This window comes from Poromitra crassiceps (assembly GCF_964638095.1).
Source record: "Poromitra crassiceps genome assembly, chromosome: 29".
Classification (NCBI taxonomy): Eukaryota; Metazoa; Chordata; class Actinopteri; order Beryciformes; family Melamphaidae; genus Poromitra; species Poromitra crassiceps.
In genome coordinates, this window is record NC_139641.1 from 9,184,835 (window position 1) to 9,193,264 (window position 8,430).

General features: G+C 45.8%; 1 long non-coding RNA gene across 1 annotated transcript; it reads left to right on the forward strand.

Moving 5' to 3' along the window:
- The first annotated feature begins 7,451 nt into the window (after positions 1-7,451).
- On the forward strand, positions 7,452-8,145 carry LOC310799995. Its single transcript, XR_014553850.1, has 3 exons — positions 7,452-7,531; positions 7,689-7,843; positions 7,951-8,145. It is a non-coding gene; the product is annotated as an uncharacterized lncRNA (long non-coding RNA).
- The last annotated feature ends 285 nt before the right edge of the window (positions 8,146-8,430 follow it).

Below are 8,430 nucleotides of genomic sequence, written 5' to 3' on the forward strand. Positions count from 1 at the left end.
ACCCAGTCTATTTTTGGAATCCCCCACCGCCAGCTCCCAGCGCGATAATGCGCGATGAAAGCGTTTTCGCCAATCCATTTTACAGAGAGAATGGTTTCCTCGCGCGTTACCCTACAGTTTTGGCTCTGCGTTTCCTAGTGTGGAGAGCACTGTCGCCACTTAGTGGGTCCGTGGAATGGGTTGTACACGTTCGCTGACTCCAATATTTTTATAGGAGACGTGGGGAGCGTTGATCCACGTCCCACCGTCAAAATTTTTTTTTTTTTTTAAGCCGAGATAACTCGTCCTTGGCAGTGAACCGTCGGATTCTGTAAGCCGAGATAACTCGTCAATGGCAGTGAACGTGTTAATTTGACAGTTATTGAGTGTTAAAGTGTGGACCAGTGACATCACTGGTCCACACACTAACTCAAATTAATAACTCATTAACTCAAATCAACTCTCAATAACTGTCAAACTATTCATCATTCATCTAGTTTTGGTACACATCCATCGCCCATTTTTGGGTGAACTATTCCTTTAACCTTAACCAAAAATGGTTTGCTTCCCTACACTTACCCGTTAGCTGGAATTTCATAAAAAAAATAATTATAAAACTTCTCCGAAATCGTAGCGTGGCATTCTTTGTGATATCAGCAAATATATCATCCAAAGAATCAAGATAATATCGTGTTGAAACTTGTCATTTACGCCCCTAATAGTTAGCTATGCTTTTCATGTGATGAACATGTGAAAAATGCTGTGTCCAATTTCGTGGTGTTTGTACTTGGTACATAATCCAACTCACGGTGAAGCAACGTAATCTTCACATACGTCACAACACATCATCTACGTTTCAGAGGTTGAGCTCATTTCATAACCTGCTGTGAGGCTTGTTTTGCAGACTGCATATTTCAGCTAACGACTAAGAACGACTCTCAGTTGGATCAATAACCAATCACACATCCAGCATTTCATCTCACTGTGTGTAATGACTAATTATGGACTTGGTGAAGGCACACAACTCCATCACTACGGAGATGTGCCTTCAACTTTTTATGAATCAGAATCAGAATCAGAATCACTTTTATTGCCACAGTATGCAAGTTACATACCAGGAATTTGTCTTAGTGTCTGCATGCAGCGTAGCGGTCACATCAATATACAGAGATAAGAAGTAGGAAGATAACTAAAGACAATCACAAAGTTGCAAGTGCAATCAAATCGAGTCAATATATACAATATGTATATGAGTGGTGAAGTGTTCGGTGGATGATAAATATGAATTTATGAATCATATGAATCATATCGCCTGGTAATTATAATACACGATAACTTGAATGCTACATTTTACTTTGCTTATACAAAGAATATTGTGATATACATACAGTGAGTATATGTTTCATAACTGACCCCTGTGATTAATTATGATATTGATCTAAACCGTATTGCCCAGCCTCAATACCTTGTCTGTTCTGTCTGTTCCGGTCTCTCTCCTCCTCCTCCTCCTCCTCCTCCCTTCCCCTGCTTTCTCCTCCCACACTTTCTCTCCCCCTTTCTCCCCTTCCTCCATCTCCCCCTCGCTCTGTCTCTCTCTAACATAAGATTGTTCAACCATGTTGTTATTAATTGTTGTGGTCATGAAGCCCTCTGAGACATGCTTGTGAATAAGGGCTATACAAATAAACTTGACGTGACTTGACTTAGACATGGAAGTGAGGAGACGTGAGACAGAAAGAGAGAGAGAAGGTGGTTTAACTCGAAAAATATACAGTAAAGCTGCGTTCACACCGACCTATTAAAGCTTTTCGCTGGCATCGAGTTTACATACAAAGTCAATGCAAACGAGCGATTGAGCGTATATTCGCTGAAAAAACGCTGGGCGTCCGAGCGATAGGGAGAAAATTTGCTCGTCGCCCGAGATGAAATATCCTAACTCGAGCAAAATTACGCTGGCATCAGTCGCTCGTTGTTCAACGCTGATTGGCTGCCGTGTGAGAGTGAGTCAAGGATCACACTGGCTTGGAACAAACTGCTGGTTTATTGTGTGGCAACAAACCGCATTGACAGCTGATTGACAGGCTGACAGCTGACATGAAGTGAAGTCTGTACTACCGGTATAGAACTCACGTTAGGAGCACGCTGATAGGCTTAGCTTGTAAACAACTACGGTGGCTCGTAGTGGACAAATATCATGACATTGCGTAATGTTATATCCCCCAGATGTCCGTCAATTATTGTGCCTGTTGACGAGCGATTTAAACAGAGCGACAGAGCGATTCCAAAGGGTTGAATCAAGCGACAGAGAGAAAAATAAATATCTCGGTGTGAACACAGCTTAACTCATTGGCTGCCAGCCATTTCTGGAAAACGGACGCTCCCAGTGCCAGCCCTTTCAGAGCGTTTTCAGTGATTTCTCAAGACCCACAGAATATTGTGTGATATTACTATGTAAACACCGAACACACCCAAAAATGATGAGACTCTTGTATCATCAGAAAAAAAAAGTTTATTGATATCATTTTCCGTTCTTTAGTTATGAGCAGTAGAAGATAGGTTGGTTTCACCAGAAACAGATGTTTCAAACTAGAACTGGAGATAATTAGCCTTTTGTGAAATGAAGCATTTCAAGCACATCACTGACTCTGAAGCTAATATCTTCTGATGTAGTGACACCTCAAAAATAATTTCCTTCAATAAAACAGCAAAAACAAAGGAATTTTGATGGCAAAATAATATTTTTTAGCTGCAACCAGCAGCGCTGGCCCCTGCGTGCGCAGACCCTACACCTTCTTGCTGGTCTTGATTTACTGCTGGTGGGCATCAGGTATTCCAGCTTGTGTTTGCCAATCTGTCCATCGAGCCTGCTGTCTGGGTCGGTGTTGTATGGTGCCCTGCGTGCCCCACCCCCATCAACTGCAAACTCCTCCTCCGTGGGAGTGTCTCTGGTGGCTCTCTGCTGCACGTTTGCTCTGAACTTTCTGCTGCACGTTTCAAAGTGCGCTGCACCCAGCGTCTATTTTCAGAGCGCTCCGCCGTTTTTGTGCGCCGGCTCCCAGCGCTCCCAGCTGAGAATGATTTAACTTTTCAGAAAGACGCTGGTGTCGGGTGCTCCTTTTCTGGCAACTAATCATATGGAGAAACTATCGCAACAGAGACAGAAAGGCTCAATTGTGGGAGCAGATTGGCTGCTGTTCACAGGCACAGCTAACGTTACAGCATGCATCGGTTTCCGTTTCCCCACGGCTTCTTCTACTCTTTTTTCTCATCTTTCTCTAATCCGGAGAGCACTGTTGCCACCTAATGGGTCCGTAAAATAGCTTATATACCTTCAAAATCCCCCATATTTTTGCTTTGATCCACGTCCCACCGTCAAAAAACGCAATTGACGTCTTTAGACGTCAATGGCAGCCAATGAGTTAAGGGCGCCAGCGGTCTCTCCCTGTGCAACATGGTACTTCCCCCCCCCCCCACACACACACACACTTTTTTTCTTCTTTTTTCTCTTTTTTTAAATCCGGACTTGTTCTCATTTTGATTGGGTCTGATGATAACGTCCCTGACGAGGCTTGATTTAATCAAAGTTCTAGAGAGGTTGTGTTGGGAAGAAAATTGGGCTGTGATTGTGATTAGCCTTTGGCAGAAAGTAAGGTGGACCGGCGTTGAGGCAGAATAATGTCACACCTTGTGAGCTGTGAATTAAAGGCGTATCTCCCTCCTGCTGCCCCGTGTGAAGCTGTGAATAATTAAAGCCATTTTCACAGAGCAGCGTGAAATTTATGGAGGTAGAAAATAAATAAATAAGTCTCCACCCCCTCAAGCTTCTTATAGTCTTTCTGCCTGCTCCTAATTTAAATAGTCCTACCTTACAAATCTCCCTCCCATAAAAGATATAATTTAGGAATTACATGCTAATTTGAAGTCTCATGGCTTCTTGTCTTTTGTCGTATCTTCGCCTCTCCTCTTCTCTCATTCTTACGGGGTCATTCTATTGCTCAGACAAAACTAGACTCAATGCTGTGGCAGCATTGCTGTTAGGGATGCACCGATCCACTTTTTTCACTTCCGATCCGATTCCGATACCTGAATTTGGATATCTGCCGATACCGATATTATGCCGATACCAATATTTTTCTTGAATATACAGTATAGGCAAAGATTTGGCCAATTAAAGTTTTTTTTTAAAATATACCTTGCAAAAAGCAGACAAAATTAAGAAAATATACAAGGCAACGAAGGATACTATTATACATTATTACACAAATTACGGCCAGCTGTGTGCTGGAATTGCAAAAAAAAAAAAAAAAAATCCAGATCCGATCCGTGAATTAGTGCCATATCGGCTACCGATATTGGATCGGATCGGCCCCATCCCTAATTGCTGTCAGACATCCAATGGCAAAAGTCTGGTGGGGGGGGGGGGGGGGTCCTTGAGGCAAAAGTCTGCAGTGGAGGGGGGGTCCTTGAGGGAAAAGTCTGCAGTGGAGGGGGAGGGTCCTTGAGGGAAAAGTCTGCAGTGGAGGGGGAGGGTCCTTGAGGGAAAAGTCTGCAGTGGAGGGGGAGGGTCCTTGAGGCTAAAGTCTGCAGTGGAGGGGGAGGGTCCTTGAGGGAAAAGTCTGCAGTGGAGGGGGAGGGTCCTTGAGGCAAAAGTCTGGTGGGGGGGAGGGGGGCGTCCTTGAGGCAAAGGTCTGTTGTGGGGGGAGGGTCCTTGAGGCAAAAGTCTGTTGTGGAGGGGCGTCCGTGAGGCAAAAGTCTGCAGTGGGGGGGGGGGGTCCTTGAGGCAAAAGTCTGCAGTGGAGGGGGAGGGTCCTTGAGGGGAAAGTCTGCAGTGGGGGGGGGAGGGGGTCCTTGAGGGAAAAGTCTGCAGTGGGGGGGGGGGGGGGTCCTTGAGGGAAAAGTCTGCAGTGGAGGGGGAGGGTCCTTGAGGGAAAAGTCTGCAGTGGGGGGGGTCCTTGAGGGAAAAGTCTGCAGTGGAGGGGGAGGGTCCTTGAGGGAAAAGTCTGCAGTGGGGGGGGGGGTCCTTGAGGGAAAAGTCTGCAGTGGGGGGGGGTCCTTGAGGGAAAAGTCTGCAGTGGGGGGGGAGGGTCCTTGAGGGAAAAGTCTGCAGTGGAGGGGGAGGGTCCTTGAGGGAAAAGTCTGCAGTGGAGGGGGAGGGTCCTTGAGGCTAAAGTCTGCAGTGGAGGGGGAGGGTCCTTGAGGGAAAAGTCTGCAGTGGAGGGGGAGGGTCCTTGAGGCAAAAGTCTGGTGGGGGGAGGGTCCTTGAGGCAAAAGTCTGTTGTGGAGGGGCGTCCGTGAGGCAAAAGTCTGCAGTGGGGGGGGGGGGGGTCCTTGAGGCAAAAGTCTGCAGTGGAGGGGGAGGGTCCTTGAGGGAAAAGTCTGCAGTGGAGGGGGAGGGTCCTTGAGGGAAAAGTCTGCAGTGGGGGGGGGGGTCCTTGAGGGAAAAGTCTGCAGTGGAGGGGGAGGGTCCTTGAGGGAAAAGTCTGCAGTGGAGGGGGAGGGTCCTTGAGGGAAAAGTCTGCAGTGGAGGGGGAGGGTCCTTGAGGGAAAAGTCTGCAGTGGAGGGGGAGGGTCCTTGAGGGAAAAGTCTGCAGTGGAGGGGGAGGGTCCTTGAGGCTAAAGTCTGCAGTGGAGGGGGAGGGTCCTTGAGGGCTTTGTTAGGTGCTGTTAAACCACATGACAGTAGTGATATCAAAGAAAACTCATTGGCAACAGGGAGAGGATGGATACAAAGCCTGAGGAAAGAGTGTGTGTGTGTGTGTGTGACTAACCAATATGAGCCATAATGCAGAATTCTTCATAAGAGATGGGCAGTTACAGTGTAAGTGAAAATGGGTTCTACAAACAGCAAATATGAAGGTCAAACTATAGGCAAAAGGTCATGAACAAAGTCAACTCTCTATCAATTCAACTCTATGGTTGGTCAGTGTTGATATATCTTAGTTTTTTTTTTTTTTTTTTTCTTCCCCGATTTTTTAATCCCATTTTTATCCCCCCTTAGTGTTAATTTTAATGTATTTATCCTGGTTGCTGCTCCACCCTCTGCCGATCTGGGGAGGGATATCTCAGTCTTATATCCTTTTGCATGATGGCACCTTCTGTGGGCCTCTCTCTCTCTCTCTCTCTCTTTCTCTCTCTCTCTCTCTCTCTCTCGCTCTCTCTCTCTCTCTCTCTCTCTCTCTCGCTCTCTCGCTCTCTCTCTCTCTCTCTCTCTCTCTCTCTCGCTCTCTCTCTCTCTCTCTCTCTCTCTCTCTCTCTCTCTCGCTCTCTCAGGGATGCACGATATATTGGCAATCATATCGGTATTGGGGATGTTAGTTGGTATCGGTCCAATGAGCAAAATAACAGCAATGTTAATTAATATCGGTTGTTCACTTGTGTGAATGCTTTCTCCCTGTCATTGGCTTGGCGCTATGCAGGGGTTATCCTAATCTAGATTGGATGAGAGGTTTCCCCATATTGAATTACAAGTGACTAGATATACTTAGTGTGTGTCTGTGCATGTGCGTGGGTGTGTGTGTGTGTGTGTGTGTGTGCAATGTCTGCATGCATTGAATGTGTCTATATTTGTGATGCATATTTTATGTCTATGTACTGTATGCATGGATTGGCCGTTTGTGTGACTTAACTTCTCCATGCCAAAGTTACCCCTAACAGCCATAGATAGCCGCAGGGATGACGTATTTTTGTAGTCAGAACACGGAAGTCCCGGACTTCCTGGTTCTTCACTGTTTCTGTCTATGGGATTTTTGAATGGGTTTTTGCCGCGATGCTTCAAATAAGGTCTCTGGGCAACGCAAGATTAATCAAACGCGAACCAGAGTTCAGTCAGATAATCTTCACACATGAGGACCACTTTCATGAGTTTTGTAGCGTAAATGCGAACCCTAGAAGTAAAAAGCTCGAGCTAAGCTGATCCAGAACTACACAGTGTCGCATAGGCTTCCACGTCACGTCAGCACTAGGGATGGGTACCGAACTCGGTACTTTTACAGGCACCGACCGAAAGTGGGCGGTACTACCGAGTATCAGTTCACATGACATGAAACGGTACCTCATTTCGGTACTTTTTTTTTCTATTATAATTTAAAAATGTCGGTACTTGAACGCATCTCAGTGATACAAAGACAGCGAGCGAGATAGAAATTCCGACGCAAACTTGAAGGCAACACACACGAGGGTGGGTTACGTCATCACGTCACTGCCAAAACAAGCTGAAGAGAAGAAGATGGCCTCTCGCTTGCGGTCCAAAGTGTGGCACTGGCTACACTTCACAAAGATAGACTCAGACAACGCTTGCTGTAACATTTGCGATGCGAAGTGCAAAGCTGGCCAGGGGAACACCTCTAACTTGAGGAAACACTTGGTCAAGCATAAAATCTTTTTAAATGCGGAAGACTGTAAAGTGTTCGATAGCCTGAGGGTGGATGCTGCAGCCCCACCAGCAGCAACGCACCTACAGCCAGCAGCTCCTCTGCTTCGTTAGCTGAAACGGACAGCGACGACGACGAAACTTCAAGTGTCGCAAGTGAGGCGTCGACTTCTTCAACATCAGGTAACGTCATTTAATTAGCTAACGTTAGCTGGATAGTTGTAGCTTATAGCTTAGCATGTTTAGTAGCGTAACTAGCGTTGCTAACGTTATTATTATCCTCAGTTCGTGTCACCGTGAGACGTGTTATTCAACGTTACACTCTTGCTTTCTTTGCTAGGCCACCGTGTGAGAGTCGCACAGGAGACACCCTTCACCCTGGCGAAGAAAGCAGCTTTACCCCGGCAGAAAGTAAATGAGTGCCACAGGGCCAGTGACTGCCTTCATTGTAAAAGGCATGTTGCCCTTCGCAACGGTGGAGTCTCCATGGTTCAGGTAAATTATTTATTTATGTATAAATGGGTGATAATGTGTGTGTGTGTGTGATATTCATAGAGTAAGCTAAGTTACTAACAATAGTTATTTTTATTGTCTATATATAGGGAGATGACAGGGACCCTGAACCCAAAATACTCCCCTCCCTCCAGAGACCTTCTCACAAACACACTTATTCCAGCTTGGTGTCGTGTTGAGAAGAAGAATGTGAAGGAGGAACTCAGGGCAGTTGACCATATTGCAGTGACCGCTGATGGATGGAGCAGACCATTACCTTGCACAAGTAAACTCTTGGTTTGGGAGGGAAGAGGGAGGGAGGGAGGGAGGGGTTTTATTTTGTTGGGTGCTGCTGCTAAACAAAAAAAAATCTAAATAAAGAACAATGTTGAAATTGAGAAGTTTGGACTTATTTGTTTTAGAAACTGTACATTTTTGTTGTAGCAAAAAAAAATTTTTTTTTTTTTTTTTTTTTTTTACTCAAAAAAGTATCGAAAAAGGTACCGTTTTTGGTACCGTACCGAATTCCAGGTACCGGTACCGTACCGGTATCGGTTCAAATGTGAACGGTACCCAACCCTAGTCAGCAC